Source organism: Misgurnus anguillicaudatus, chromosome 16 (genome assembly GCF_027580225.2).
Source record: "Misgurnus anguillicaudatus chromosome 16, ASM2758022v2, whole genome shotgun sequence".
In the NCBI taxonomy this organism is placed as follows: Eukaryota; Metazoa; Chordata; class Actinopteri; order Cypriniformes; family Cobitidae; genus Misgurnus; species Misgurnus anguillicaudatus.
In genome coordinates, this window is record NC_073352.2 from 6391482 (window position 1) to 6408138 (window position 16657).

The 16657-nt window shown below is 38.6% G+C and overlaps 1 protein-coding gene and 1 pseudogene across 3 annotated transcripts in view; one reads left to right on the forward strand and one right to left on the reverse strand.

The window, feature by feature from the left end:
- nlgn3a (neuroligin 3a) overlaps window positions 1-9486 on the reverse strand; it is a 276767-nt gene extending 267281 nt beyond the window's left edge. For 2 of the 3 annotated variants that reach the window (XM_055177421.2, XM_073854065.1), the window contains exon 1: window positions 9188-9486. The gene's annotated coding sequence lies outside the window, so the exon portion shown is untranslated. The remainder of the gene's footprint in view (window positions 1-9187) is intronic. The other variant, XM_073854066.1, reaches the window with a different exon arrangement.
- Window positions 9487-14911: 5425 nt separating this feature from the next.
- Window positions 14912-15028, forward strand: LOC141350139 (5S ribosomal RNA; annotated as a pseudogene).
- Window positions 15029-16657: the final 1629 nt, after the last annotated feature.

Consider the following 16657-nt stretch of genomic DNA (forward strand, 5'->3'; position numbering starts at 1 on the left):
ATTTAGACAGTCAGGCATTATTATGGTGTATCACAAATTATAGTTACACTCCTAGTTGTAAAAGCATACAGTCAGTTTTACTGTTTAGGAAAGATCAACACTAGGAGTACCTTAACAATGCTAAAAGAGTTGTTTATCCATAAGCAAGAAATTATCTGTATTAATTCTAATAAATATATTCATGCATTAAACACATTTGGATGTAGTTTCATTGTTTCTTTCTTTCTTGCCCCAACTCGTAACTCTTGTGCTTCCAAAATAACTATTAAAGATATTGCAGAGGATTTTCTTTTTCCGGGTGGATCATCAAGACTATTGGTCCTCCTACTGTAGTTGTCAATCAGGGGTGTTGCGCAATTGCATTTTTTAAAAAATTGTAGAAGACGGTTATTTTCTAAAATTCGAGAAAATCCTCCGCTACACCTTTAACTTGATGACACCAGTGCCACCCCTCCCAAATGTTAGTCTAAGGCTGCGTCCGAAAACTCTAAATTGCTGCCTTCTGAGGCAGCTTTCCAAGGCAGCAAGGCATCAAGGCATGTCCGAATTCAATGTTTGGTTTACTTCCTGTCTCCTGAGATACCTATGCGTGGACGTACATTAAGAATGTGATTGGTCGAGTCCGGTTGAGTTCGAAAAAATAAAATGGCGGCCAAGGACGCGACTGGACCACCAATTTAGTGTAAATAAAGGTATATTTTCACTTTTTACACCTTTTAATTGCATTTCTAGCGAGAAATTAGTATTGTAGTTTTCATATACGTGATTAGTTATCACAAAGGCGCTCTCTGTTTAAATTTCAAACACGCTGCCTTAGAAGTGTGTCCGAAAGTCTTTCTATGAGCTACCTTCATGCCTCCGAAGTCATTTCCTCATGAGGCAGCGAGGCAACGAGTCACTGCCTTGAGTTTTCGGACGCAGCACATGTCTCACCCCATGTCGTCAATATTTGACGACACTTGACCATTCGTCAATATGCGACGCGGAGGGTATAACTTTCGCGTCATTTTTTGACGAACTGGGGACTTCAATACTATTACGTCCGTTGCATTCTCTTCTCCTATTTTCTTACCATTTTCGCGTCGGTTTAGGGTTAGATTTACATAATGACATCCCTACCCAAACCTAACTCTAACCCCAACGCCAGGTGACAACTGTTTCTAACCCCAACGCCAGGTGACAACTGTTTAATTTCGCGTACACTGTTTAATTTCGCGTACACTGTTTAATTTTGCGTAATCCAACCCTAAACCGACGCGAAAATGGTAAGAAAATAGGAGAAGAGAATGCAACGGACGTAATAGTATTGAAGTCCCCAGTTCGTCAAAAAATGACGCGAAAGGTATACCCTCCGCGTCACATATTGACGAATGGTCAAGTGTCGTCAAATATTGACGACATGGGGTGAGACTGTGTTATCTAAAGCCCTGATACCAAACAATGTAGGCACTTTATTCAGATGGTGTTGTGATATCAAACAAATTAAAGGCAGTAAGAACTTGGCAGTGTTTTTTAAAAGAGAAACAGGCAGCACTCGCTGTAGTGTGATGTCACACGCGTCAAAGTCTGCCCATGCAATGACCAATCACAGCAGGCAGAGTTGCACTTCACATTAGCTAAAGAGCACGAAGCCTTTTAGACTGAGACGATGTGCGAGATAATGTAAGTAAACATTGCATATTATACAGCTATTTAATGATAAAAATGTTAAACGACTGACTTAATAATCAGGGAATGCAAACTAATAAAGTTTTCTTTACATGGTTTTCTTGGAAGCCTTCAGTAAATGTATAACTTTATTTTGTTTTTACTGATACAGACGAAAATAAAAAGACTGCTTCAAACAAAGCTCAGATTTGAAAAGAGAAAAGATACAGGGCAAGAGAAGGAGACTGGGGAAAAAAGAACGAGAGAAGATGATGGAGATAAGACAGAAAGAGCAGGTAGCCCACTGTGCTCAGGATAGAAAAAGCATTAGCCTACAATATATTCATAATTGCTACACATATTGTATACGTGACTCTTGTCTGTGAAATCCAGGCAAAGTCGAATATAATCTATAATCTAATATTGAGATTAGGAGCATCAAATTTAAATTTTACTCATTGGTTTTATTTTTACATTGATTTCAGTCTTTGACTTGATCTTAATCATTCAACATAAAAAAAAATGTTCAAACCCTCCAAAATTCATATTTGGACCTCGGTATTTAGAAAATCCTGGCTACGGCCCTGGCTGTCTGGGACAAATTTTGAAATCCTTAAAGATTCCTGCATCCTGTGCCAAAATCTGCCATCTTTGATCGCTAGTTTGACATGTTCACAGACAGCCGATTAATGACCGTTGCGATCAAAATGATCCTTCGACAAAATTCTGTCAGTGTCAAAAATTTTGAGGCACAATCCTATTGTGTGACATCTCCCTACGACAGCCGGCAGATCAAGAACCAATAGAAGCATAGAACCCGATGACACAATTAGTGCGACAACAACAAACCAACGCAGACAAATGTCATAAAGAGCCAGGTAGACTTGTGAAGGTGTTATGGAGAGATAAGAGTGTTTGTACAACGTGTCATCGCCACTGTACCATGATAGGATAAAAAAGGAAGCAGCCTGGAGAGAAATCTTGCTAAAAAAAACAATTCCAGGTACTCGTCTTGTTCGTTTTTTCTTCTTTTTATGCTCGAGAGTCGAGACAAGTCATGATTAAAATAACTGCTAGATGTTGTTTTGGTTAGCTAGACTTCACTTCAGTGTGTGTTTGCTCAGCCGTCGTCGATCGATGACATAAAACTACGAATGCGTTTGTTTGCGTGCAATTTTAAAAAGTCTTTAAAATCAGTCTGACATTGATGGAAACTGAGATCATACAGCGTGACATGGACTTAACTACGATCTTGATCGCACAGTGTGGCAAGCAACAATCCCAAAGGACTATTTAAAATCGCACAGTGTACACCAGGCTTAAGACATTTGACCGGTCATGTGTGCGTCTTACAGAAAAATATTCAACACCTGTGAACCATTTCTCAACCAATCAGGATAAAGCATTTAACAGTTATAAAGTTGTATAAAGTTATAAATACATAATTTCACAATTCACACCAAGTATTTTTTTTTTAAGTATAATCTTTCAGATAATATTTTGAATAAACCTAATAGCATCATGCTAATACAAGATCTCTGCTAATTAATCAATTATCAAAGACTGAATCCCATTAAACTCATCTGAGTCATATTTTAGTTATTATTATATTATTATTATATTATTATGACATGTTTTTTATACAAATGAAAACCTTTTTGTGCAAAATGTGACCTGAACATGTTTTTATGAGGTTTCCTGAAATGGAAACTGTCAACATCAGCCTAAAGTGTAAAGAAACACATAATAGATAAAACATCCCATATATTCTAAAAGACACTCAGAATATTGAGTCAGTACAGATTGAACAGGTAAACAACGCATGACTCATTGTTTACTAATTGTGTTCTGTAGTATTTTCAGTTCCAGTACTTCAAGCAGAACCACACAGTCAGATAATCTTTAGGATGAGCTTCATTTGAGTAATGGCTATAGTCCAGTCTTTTTCAACCACTGAGATCAATAAAGGTGACTAAGAGAACAGATCACCTGATTTGAGTGAGACTGTAAAAGATTGTCCATGCAGAAGTGATGCTTTTCTTGTTTCAATTGTGTTTTCAAGTATGACATTAAGGCGTCCCAATCTCTCAGTCTACAGAACACAGATGGGAAAAATCAAGAGCAAGCAAAAATTTCTTGTATATTTAAGATATACTGACTGTAATATCAAATAGTTTTAAAGAGTACATCAAACCTCAAACTTGTGGAATGAGGAAAATGCGGATGATCATGATTATGCTAAGGCAGACTTGTTCTTCGGTTCATCCTGATTAGGGGTGGCACGGTACATGAAAAAACATTCGAACCATTCGGTTTGCTTATCTCGGTTCGGAGCGTGTGTGTCGCACGGTTCAACGCATGCGCAGTGTAGCATCGTGCCGTATGTTACCTGAAGCCTTGTATACTTTTGTCTGGCTCCACAGCGCAAGCCTCCATTTGTGGAGGTGTTTATACTCAACGCACAACGACTGGATGCCAGCGTGATGAGATGTCATGCTCGGCCAGATTCACCTGGAACTCATGCTTCTTGGGTTGCAGAACGGCGTGCAAAGTTACAAAATTTTACTTTCACACGCCAAGCGAAATAGTAAACTTCCTGCTGCTGACAAACTTTATGGAGATGCAGATTTCATTTCTCAACAGAACTTTGCACCTGCACACAGTGCCAAAGCTACCAGTGCCTGGTTCAAAGGACAAGTTTGGTATTTTACACTTAAAGCCCTGTTTTCAGATTGTTTATGATGAAATAGAACGGTTTTGACTGAAATTTCGATATATGATGCTGGCCAGAGAATTTGTTTCTTGTATCACCTCCCACCTCTACAATGGGTGTATACGTGCACTGGAACAATCCTTCCTAAAATGCATTAAACTTTCGTTTGCAAAGATGTGAAACTCAGCGAGTGGTCAGGGGTGTTCACTGATATGCTCACACAAAAATCGCTGCAAAAGATGCTTTCCAACAGGTTTTATTGTAGTTTTTGCCAACTCCATTGACTTGTATTAGATGTGCTGTGAGGTACGGTATTACTCCACACCGGGAACTTTGTTTGTATTCTTGCAATTGGCAAAGGCGGATTATTGCAACCAAGTTCTCTGGAGTGTCTATTATTCAAGCTCTCAGCGGAAGAATATACGGGTGTGAGGCGTTTGGAAAAATAGGTCCACAAGTTTACAACGAATGCTAAAACAGCTGTTGGAAACCATATTTGCAGCGATTTTTGTGTGAGCATATCAGTGAACACCCCTGACCACTCGCTGAGTTTCACATCTTTGTAAACGAAAGTTTAATGCATTTTAGGAATGATTGTTTCAGTGCACCTATACACCCATTATAGAGGTGGAAGGTGATACAACGGAAACTGAAAATTCTCGGGCCAGCATCATATGTCCAAATTTCAGTCAAAACTGTTCTATTTCATTATAAACAATCTGAAAACAGGGCTTTAAGTGTAAAATACCGAACTTGTCCTTTAAGGACCATGGTATCCCTGTTCTTAATTGGCCAGCAAACTCACCTGACCTTAATCCCATAGCAAATCTATGGGGTATTGTGAAGAGGAAGATGCGTTATGTCAGACCCAACAATGCAGAAGAGCTGAAGGCCACTATCAGAGCAACCTGGGCTCTCATAACACCTGAGCAGTGCCACAGACTGATCAACTCCATGCCACGTCGCATTGCTGCAGTAAATCAGGCAAAAGGAGCCCCAACTAAGTATTAAGTGCTGTACAAACTTTTCAAGATGTCTAAAAATCCTTTCTTTGTATTGGTCTTAAGTAATATTCAAATTTTCTGAGATACTGAATTTGGGATTGGCCTTAGTTGTCAGTTATAATCATCAAAATGAAAAGAAATAAGCATTTGAAATATATCAGTCTGTGTGTAATGAATGAATATAATATACGAGTTTCACTTTTTAAATTGAATTAGTGAAATAAATCAACTTTTTCATGATATTCTAATTATATGACCAGCACCTGTAGTAACCCTGAAATGACATGGAGTTTAAAATGTGGAAAATAAATGGATTAATTCACATTAAAAGCCATTATTGGGATCAGTTATATTTCATCTTTTAAGTTTAGGATGTACATATCTCTATCTTTTGAATTAAAGTGCACATTGTGTTGCCATGAAACCCCTGCTGGCGCCATTCATTTCAAATTCACTCCCGACTGTCCTTGCCTGTCAGTATGGCGGTATAAACAGAAGGGGTTACAGGACTCACGATTTTACATTTCCTTTGGTGTGTAAGTGTGTATTAGTACATGTTAACGATATGCAAAATATACAAACCCCAAACTAAACGATGATGCGAGTTATCGTCTCCAACATAAATCTCTTTTTTTGAACTACAACAAACACACAGATTATAGTCAACAATTTACTTCCTGGGATTGGAGATGTAATCATAACCGACATTATCAAAATTCCTCTCGCTTCAGACTCAGCCTGTAAGTTAACTCCTTTCAGCATTGCATTGTGAGCGAATCTTTTTTAAACATTGTAAGGAGCGTCACATTTCTGGCTGATATCAGAGGTATTCAGGCCAATCACAACGTACAGATTAGCTGGCCAATCAGGGACACAAAGCTTTTCAAATCAATGAGTTTTGTACAAAATATGAGCGTATCAGGGAGAGAGTGAAATCTGGAGCTACAAAAATGTACAGTATGTGGAAAATAATGTGTTTTAAATAACCACGCAAACACATTGTATTATACCAAATACACAAAATAACTTTGTTTTTTAGCAATGAAATAGGTGCTTTTTAAACATTTGCTTAGATGAATTTGGACATGCAAGTACAAGCCGCGGCCAGTGGGCGTCAGTGTTTCTTACCCCCCTGACCACAGCCTGATCGCGGACACATAATTTGATTTCATTGTTTCCAATAGATCTAATCAAACAGTCTTTGTTCACATAAATCTATTGTTTCCTCCTTTATTCATATTTAGTCTCTCATCTGTTATTATTGTTCTGGTGGAGGGAAAAGTTAAATTCCATAACTTTTTGACTATTTATATTAGGGATGGGACGATTACCGTTTTTACGATTAACCACGATAAAATGTCCTGGCGGTTAGTATTATCGTTTAAAATTTTATTATCATTACAACCGTGTTTGATTACCGTGCTTTTGAAAACTCGCGGTAAATCCTGTCCAGCCAGAATCAGTTTGATGCAGGCGTGCACTTGCAAAATAGTTTTTTGCCCTAGAAGGCATTTAAGGGATAATGTATTGTATTTATTCACGGTAAACTAATTAGACAGATTTTTTTTCTTTTTTTTACCACAGAAATAATTTTAGGGACATGAAATATTAAATTGTGATTTTCAAAAATAAAACTTTAAAAGCCTGCTTCAAATAAAAAGCCTGTTACCTTCGGCAGTTTACGTAAATAAAGGCCCCGGTCTTTATTTGAGGAATTACGGTAGATTTTTTATTTAATTTTAAAGCATCACTAAAGAGTTTTTGCTCTTTGCTCCCCCTACAGGTTAGAAGCGGAATTGTCCATTACCACTGTCATAAATAATTTAGCCTACTGCAGCAAAGCTGGCTCTGATTGGATTGTAGGTCTGCCGTAAAGCAAGTTTTTGTAGTTTTCACTCGAACTACAGGACCGCGACCCAACGGTTGGAATCTTCTTTAGTGCGGTTTTGGCCAATAGAGGGCTGCAAAGCGATTGTGAAAGTGCCGTTCACCCTGTTTCGAGTGGATGAATGACTGAAACTTTTTTGGAAACGTTATTTTAAGATTAAAAAAAACACTTTGGTGTTGCTTTAACATTGCACTAAAGCACTGGTTTCCCCCCAAATTTTTTTACATATTGTACCTTTAAATCAGTGCTATGATTTAAACTTATACCAATGAATGACAAGAAATAATAACAAATTGATTGTTGTTGTTTTTAAAGTATCTACTCTAACAGAAAGAGACCACCCTGTTACAACATATTATTGACTTTACTTAAAAGTAGAGATGACAAACAGCATAAAGCTCAGAATGGATTAAAATCAGTGAGTACTTTAGAAATACCAGCCTATAAAGCCAAAACACAAATAAAGACATCAGTAGAGAGAAGAAATTCAAACGCAGAACCATGCATAATCCTTTTAGAGACTAAATGCCAGACCACATAAACAGGTTCTCCATGTAAAAACACAAGAAGATAAACTAGTATGAATTTCAGGGCTGTGGCTTTTATTTGAAGATACCATCCAAAGTTCCCCTGACTCGCTTTGACCAATTAAAATGTATTGCAGTGTCTCTTTTTTATAACTAAATAACCCTAACCCAACCTTAACCCTTCTCTGAGCGGGAGCTGAAATATGCACTTCACTGATAGGGAACGGCAACAGCAATCCCTTTTAATGCATCGCTTTTATGGACAACAATTGCTTATTCACCACATCGCCATGACAACTCCAAGGCACATCTCTCTCTCTCTCTCTCTCTCTCTCTCTCTCTCTCTCTCTCTCTCTCTCTCTCTCTCTCTCTCTCTCTCTCTCTCTCTCTCTCTCTCTCTCTCTCTCTGCAATTCAGTTTCTCCCAAGTCTTTTTAACAACACAGTAACTCTGTACAGAGGCATGTCCTTGATATAAGACTGTAAGACTAATAAAAGTGAATATGACTGGCACCAACACAATACAGTCATTATTTAATATTGTTAAAATAACCAATAAGTATATAGGCTGCAATTTAAACATATGAAAACCCTTTATTTTAACAGTGAGGTTGCTGAAAGACTGAGGATTTTTATTTAATTATAACAATTTCATCATCATTATCCTTATTGCTATGCATGCATCATATTGACATTGTTTAGAGAATTTCGCAAAGCTGATCAAGACATCATTTGTTTCTATGTGTGCATACAATCTGGCAAAAACATAATCCAATCATCATCTCTCAGTGTCATCCACGCGTTAAATGAACACGGCAAGAAAGTAACACTCCATCTGTTAACGACGCGACAAACGCTCCTGCTAAAATCCTCGACGACGACTACAATGCGAGCAAGCGACGCGTCTTTCAGGGCTGCGGATGATATCCTGACGCTACATCGCTCTGTTCATAGTGAACGATAATGCTACGTACCTGCAACTTTACTTACATGCGTCTCTCGGGTACGCGCGCTCCTGACGCTTGACTAATCAAAGAGTTTAGAGGTGCGCGTAATTACGCTTCGTACGCGCGTTGGCGCTCTATGCAGCTTTTCTTTATTATTATAACGAGAGCGAGGGAGTTTTGTCGCGTCCTTCGCTCGCAGTGTAGACGGGGTGTAACAAGTGCAAGACATCCCCATCATATCCCGTTACTTTCACCGGCAGCCTTTCACTCTTACACATACACGAGAACATATCTTTATTTCACAAATCACTCGAGAATATTTAAACTTGAGTAAATTCTTATCCGTTAACCTTGACATGATAAATCACACGTGCAGAAGAAACGCAAATAGCCTACTAATGTTTTATACAGTCGGTTTATAAGATTTTGATCGGCATTATTTTTTTAATATAAAAAACTCACCTGTTTTGATGAAATATCCAGTTCCCCATTCCTGATATTCCCTTTCCCTGCTCAAACAGCTCTGATGTGTGTGTCTGTGTGTTAATCCCTGTCAGATCTGATGAAGATTTCCTCACATTCTTCTTCAAGCGATTCTCGCGACCTTTCCCCGCGAGCGCATCCTTCATCATTTACACTACCTTCACATTCGCGTGTTTTTCCTGCGTGTATGATCCCGACGATCCGCTCCTATGTGTTCGTGAGCTCCCCCACACGAGCTGCTCGTGCTCGCGCTGCGCGGCCACGCATAGTGTTCGGGAACGAAGCACAGGCGCAGGTTACTAGGAAGTGCGCGCGCGCGCAAACGTGGTCCAGCATGTATGGGTTTTGGTTTCGGGGTCATGCTTTCCAGGACATCTCTGTAGCTTTATTTTGTCTTTGAATTTCACTTTTACGATCCAACTTGAACAAGTCTTGCAACACAGATACTAAGAAACCAAACAATTGTGTCCTTAAACAGCAGGCTTGCATTGTTACAACATCATGTCCCGCCACAGGGTCAACTTTTTCATTGAGCTTTGCAAATGTTCAATAGACCTCTTTTTTTAGCAAAGTGTGGTGTATTTTTTTGTGTTGTGTATCCCAGTGGTTCTCAAAGTGGGGGTCACGAGACTGCGCCGGGGGCCCCGTTTATGACATTTTATACATTTTTCATCATTTCTGTGTAATTAAACCTCAGAAAAATAAGGCTACTAATCAACAGCACTACATTATATAATTTAATACACTGTTAAAAATATCTGGAAATGACAATATTACTGGCAGCTGTTTGCCAGTAACTTACTGTAGATTTAAATGTATGTTATTTATTGGCAACAGTTTGTTTAAAGTTAAATGAACATTAAACATTAACAAGTCTTTACTGAAATAACAGCCTCATGCAAAGCATTCTGGTAATTAAAATCTAAAGGGAAAAACAGAAAAAGGTTGATGAGGATTTTTGGTTTGCGTAAGGTGCTTTTTATAGTTTTATTCTGTAAAGATGAAGACTTGTTAATGTTTAATGTAACTTTGAACAAACTGTTGCCAGTAAATATACATTTATGATGCTGAAGTGTCTTTTGGCATGTATTAGTTCTTGATATGTATTCAAGAAGAGGATGCACTTGCACCCTGATTGCTTCTGTCTAAAACATATCGTCTCTGTTCAACACTGTTTACTTCAAGGTAAATGCTGGCTTTTTTCCATTAACATATTTATTGTTTTCAAATCTTATTGGAATTTCCCAGAATGCTCATTGCTCAGTTTGCTTGCACATGAATCCACCCTGCGCGACCTGCAAAACATTGGATTGGTCAGAGGCACGCAGACGATCTTTAGAATTTTAAGCAGTCGTTGTAGGCTAGTGACTGGGCAACCGAAGCACTGAGATTAGAGTCATTTGGATGTGAATGCCTTGTATAGTTACGGGGATAAAACAGTCATTTAATCATTGAATGAGAATTGCTCAAGGGAAAGGATACTGAGAACTCTCCGTGTGCCAGCTTAAATCACTAAACTGGAGCTTTTTGGCCTTTATGTTTTTCTCCAAAATGACTGAAGCCACTCGTAGCGCATTTGTTGCCATATAACCGCAGGTCAATCATCAGAGAGCTATTGCGTATATTCCAGGACATTTTCTTCTCTGATGTGCGATCTGCTGTAGTAAGCTACCTTGTAGGATTTTATGCCATCTCAGTCTCCAAAGGGCACTGTGGGGGTTTGAAAAGTGGATGTGCCAAAGAAGGTAACGCCACAGGATTTTCTTTTTTTTTTCAAAAGCAACAACAATAAAACACAAATGCCTGTGAAGTGGTGTAAAGCATTTCATAGAGGTAGTCGATTGTGTATGCGGCATGCAGCGTACAAACGTAAACTGGCCTCGGATACTTCATCTAAAAAGAGGAATTAGAGCATTAGATCCCTGGTGCTTTTCTTCCGTCTCCCCCTCTTCGAGTATGTTTAATGACAGCTGGGAATTCGCTTCGACCCAGCCCCTTTACAGCGAGATCTAATTAGCAGGTTTCCTCCTGTCTGTGATGCCACCAGATGGATTCCCAGAATGCAACCTGCCAATGTCAGCGAGCGGGGCTTCACAGGTGCATCCACCAGACCGGGGGAATTGTGCTGGGACTGCCCAAAATGATCTTCTACACTGCCCTCACCAGACGCTCGCTCAAAATCTCTAAATGTTTTTTCTAAGCACTGTATTGCAGGGGCAGAGATTTATGTCTACTGCTAATAATTGCTTTACAGGTAATTAGGAGCGTGTAAACTAATTGCCAATCGATGCATATTAAATGAAAGCCTATTTGTCTTAAACACCTTCTTTTGATCCAAGTGTTAACACTGGTGATCATTTTCTGGTTGTGAAAGCAAACAGTATTGTTTATGCTTAAGCTTAGTGACTTGAACATTACATTTTGGCACAAAACATGAATGATAACCTGGTCTGCTATTACAGATCATCAGACTTAGAGGTCAAATTAAAAAAATGACACGCTTATATTGAAACAGTGACATCTCAGGATGACACTAGAGATTTGAGGATGGGCTCTTTTGATATGGACCAGTAAGCAACCAGTAAAAACTATTCAAAACACAGCTACACCAACATTGTGACAGTGAGTTTTGCACAGGCCATTGCTACTTACAAGTTTTTTTATCAAGACTTTTATGATCATTAGCATCTGTTTGTTCAGAGTAACTCTACCAAAGCCTGGAAAACTTCTGCAAAGAAAGAAGATGATGTTTGAAGGCCTTGAAAAGAGCAGATCATGACTTTAGTCAGCTGGATAGCATCATCATCGTATGCTGTGTTGCATCTCAGCCATATGAAGATACTGTATGAAGAGACCAGGGACTAATGTATAAAATGTTTCTATTTAAAAGACCTTTATATTTAATTGATGCTTTTTAGATGCTAGTGGTGTTGTGGGACCTATAAATAATAGTGAAAGAAAAAATGTGTTGTTGCGGTTATGTGTCTGGACAGAACTTAACTTCCGGTCTCTGTTTGTTTAATGTTCTGACTAATGGCTAAACTGAACTCTGCAGGGCCGGAGTGGGACTCATTTTCAGCCCTGGAGTTTCATGCCTTAGACCGGCCCACTTTAGTTCACGACTGACTATTAAAATAATATCTTTAAACCCTCAGTAGTATAAGTCTGCAGTAGTGCACTGTTCTCTCCAGCCTTGCAATTCACTGTATTTTTCAAATATATAATTTCATATTCCGTGCAAATGCAGTAAACAATTATAATTTTTGCCATAATTATGCAGCCCTACCATAAGACCATAATATTACTAAAGTAAACTTATTCAAAAACTAAAGGAAACAAATGTGTTTGTATTATCCTCTATATTTCTATTTCTAAAAAATGGTGAGTCTTGAGATTAACTGTTGGGTTGATAACGTTTGGAAACCCCTGATATACAATACACAAGCAAGATTTATCAAGTATGCATTGGAAACAAATGGAAAAAATCTGTATCTTTTTTTTAGTACTTAGATCATGTCTATTGCTAAATAACGTAGGCCTACATTGTGTTAAAAAAAAGAAAACATCATGGATATACTTTTGAAACTACTTTTTTCAAATAAACTAATGAGTTTTGCATCAAATAGATTTTTGTTCCTCTTGCAATAAACGATGAATAATGACTATTCATGGATAATTCATCTATGACTTGGATAAAAAAATACGTTTTGTAAATTATTTTCCTTTTAGAGGCCAGCCCGTTTGTATTAAGACGCGCTCAAGTTTATTTAAAATATAATAGACGCGCGGCCGGCAAGCGCACTCAAAAGACGCGCTCAAGTTTATTTAAAATATAATAGATGCGCGGCCGGCAAGCGCACTCAAAAGACGCGCTCAAGTTTATTTTAAATATAGACGCGCGGCCGGCAAGCGCACTAAAAATAGACGCGTCTGAAACAAAACTCGTGTTCAAGTAAGCGCTTTGAAAACCAGAAGAGAGCGTCACGTCCTGCGTTTCCCATGCGTTTTAGATGTCAATGAACCCTAATGCAAGAATTCTTCCAATAAGTGGTCGGGACTCGGGACACAATCAATTTGTGCATAAGCGGCGGGGACATCTCTCACCCGCAAATACGCGTCATCCCGGTGGCATGACAACACCGGCCCTCGTGGCCAAAAAAAACAGACCGGCCCACCGGGAATCCTCCCGGTTCTCCCTATGGCCAATCCGGGCCTGGAACTCTGGAACAAATACCTCGTCGAAAATAACAAATGCTTCAATTTCATAAAGACGACATAGGAGTGATCCATGATGGGAGGTTTGGCAGCCGATCTGTAGTTAACATTGGCTGCGTCCAAATAACCACACTTGCAGTCTTTGCACTTGACCGCTTGAATACTTACATGACGTATTTTGGTGCATGGCGCTGGCTGGCAACTTTTTAAAAAAATGCTGGCGGTGAAAGAGTTAAAATATATATATTTTTAAGGTTTTCTTTAAATAAAATGAACACATTAACAAATGAATAAATAAATGAACATTTAACGAATATTATCTACACGTATCTGAAACTTTCAGACGCAGAATGCACCTGTAAAAAACTCTTCATTTTGTGAATGTAGCTTTATTAAAGTTTATTGTTATTGTAGTAGTCCCTGAATAAACAACACCATTAATGTTGTTTTAATTTTATAAAAGTAGTTACAGATGTTTTACAAAATACATAACAAAGTGTGGGTTTAGTGTGCGTTAAGGGCACTGCACTTTGCCAGTTTTAAGACTTGGGATAGTCTTACGCACTTACTTCCTGTTGCGTGCACGCGCTCTCAAGTGGCCAAAGCCGCAAGTGTGGTTATTTGGACGCAGCCATTGTATACATTATAGTACACATTATACACAGTAACGTTAGCTCAGTGTAGTTTTTGTTACGCTTTAGCTATGATTTGAACTAAGGTTATCTACTTTTCAATCTGGCAAAAACATAATCCAATCATCATCTCTCAGTGTCATACACGCGTTAAATAAACAAAAGAAAGTAACACTTGCTGAAAAAAACAATATAAACCATTACAGAATTGATTTTAATGGTTATAATGGGAATTCTGTTCGTTTTAATTGACACTGTAATGGTCCCTGTTGGTCTCTATTAGTAATTTGCTTTCTTCTATTGGTGGCATGTAGTGTCTATTGGATAGCATTAAGGACCAATAGAACACCTTTTGAAACTTATGGTGGTATCTACTGTTCACCATTAAGAATGACTCCAATTAATTTAGTGGCTTCTTTGGAAAACTGTAATGGTCATACTTGGTCTCTTGGTAATTATTTTTTTTTCTATTGGTGGCATTTTGTTTATTAGATACCATTATGGACCAATAGTACAAATGGAAACCACTAAATATGTGTAAATAAAGACCAATACAAACTTGTAATGGAACCATCAGAACCAATACAAAACCATTAGATATGTGAAAATTAAAGCCATCACAAACTTGTAATGGAACCTACAGAGCCCCTAAGGTGACATTGGAGTAAAAAAAAATGTAAAGTTTAGTTTCACGTGCTCACGTAAAAATATTGGGTGCGCACTTGAAAGCGAAAGTTTCACGTGAGCACGCCAAACTAAATGCGGTAGTTTCACGTGCACATGTGAAAGTTTTACATGAACGCGCGATAGTTTCACGTGCGCACGCGAAACTAAACTTTATTTAATTTTTGCTCCTACCAGCAGCCATATCACCCTGTAGCCCAAGACAGCTTGCCCACTGAAGCTAAGCTGGGCTGAGCCTGGTCAGTACTTGGATGGGAGACCACCTGGGAAAACCAGGTTGCTGCTGGTAGAGGTGTTAGTGAGACCAGCAGGGGGGCTCACCCTGTGGTCTGTGTGGGTCCTAACACCCCAGTATAGTGATGGGGACACTATACTGTCAAAAAAAGCACCGTCCTTCGGATGAGACGTTAAACCGAGGTCCTGACTCTCTGTGGTCATTAAAAATCCCAGGATGTCCTTCCGAAAAAGAGTAGGGGTGTGCCCTGGCCAAACTTGCCCATTGGCCTACTAATCATCCCTCATACTAATTGGCTATATCATTCTGTCTCCTCTCCACTAGTAAGTTGGTGTGTGGTAGGTGTTCTGGCGTTGTTTAGTGTGCTGTGATCATCCAGGTGGATGCTGCACATTGGTGGTGGTTGAGGAGATTCCCCCATTCATATGTAAAGCGCTTTGAGTACTGAGAAAAGCGCTATATAAATGTAACTTTATTTATGGACTCCATAGGAACCATCAGAACCAATACAAAACCATTAGATATGTGCAAATAAAAACCATCACAAACTTGTAATGGAACCATGAGAACCAATACAAAACTGCGATGGAAACCATTAAATATGTCCAAATAAAGACCAATACAAACCATTATGTGCAAATCGTGACCAATACAAATTTGAAATAAAAAACCTATACAAACCAACACATCCTAATTGAATATGCCCAAAACATACTACCTACGCTAAAAAAATGGCTGCGTTATTTTTGACCCATAATAGGTAAATATTGGACACCCCGCCTGGTTAAAATTGACCCAATGCTGGGTTGTTTTACCCCATGGTTGCATAACATCAACCCAACATTGGGTCATTTTTAAACCAGCACGGGTAATTTTCACAATTTCAGTAAATTGCCATAAATTTACCAGAATGACTTTCCTAGTAAATATAAATATGTGCTGTTCACGCATGCGGCGATGAAATGTCTTTTTACCAGTAAGATATCATTCACACATCAGTACCAAAAATACCAACGAGTAAACTCTGTCACAGACCGGAGGTTTCCATGTGGCAAGGTTGGTGTGTGTTGCAAACAATATTGCGTTATAATGATGACTATATCCGTGGACCGCAGTCCGTATTTTTGTTGTTTCTACTTCTGTGGCAAACGCTGATGGTCGTGCACAGTTGCTCTTGACCAAACAACGCTGTATTACATCATGATGACTTTAAATTGAACTGTAGGAAAAAAATCGCAACCTGGTTCTAAAAAAGGAATGTCTGAACATAAGGCTTTGACTGAATATACTGAATATGTAGGTCAGAATGAGCTAATGTATGATTCCTGTGAGATCTTCTGTCCTTCACTAAACGTAAGCGACATTGCCTGATCAATCCACTAATAGTAGTTGATTTCTGTTTTGAGATGAGGTCATTGTCATAATGGAGGTTTGTGAAGGTGAATCATGGACTGCTGAGATGTATTAGGTGGGTTATGAGTAAATCTGGCTTCTAGAAGCACATCAAAGAAAAGTCTGCATGAATTATTAATTATACTTGAGAAAAGGATTTTGAAAGTCAGAAAGTAACAAACAAAAGGTGAGGCATCAGTCAGATGTAGGAAGTGAGGAAATATGCCAAAAATACATTTATCATAATAAAGCAAGATAAAAACCTCATGCTGTTTTAAAGCTGTGTGCATA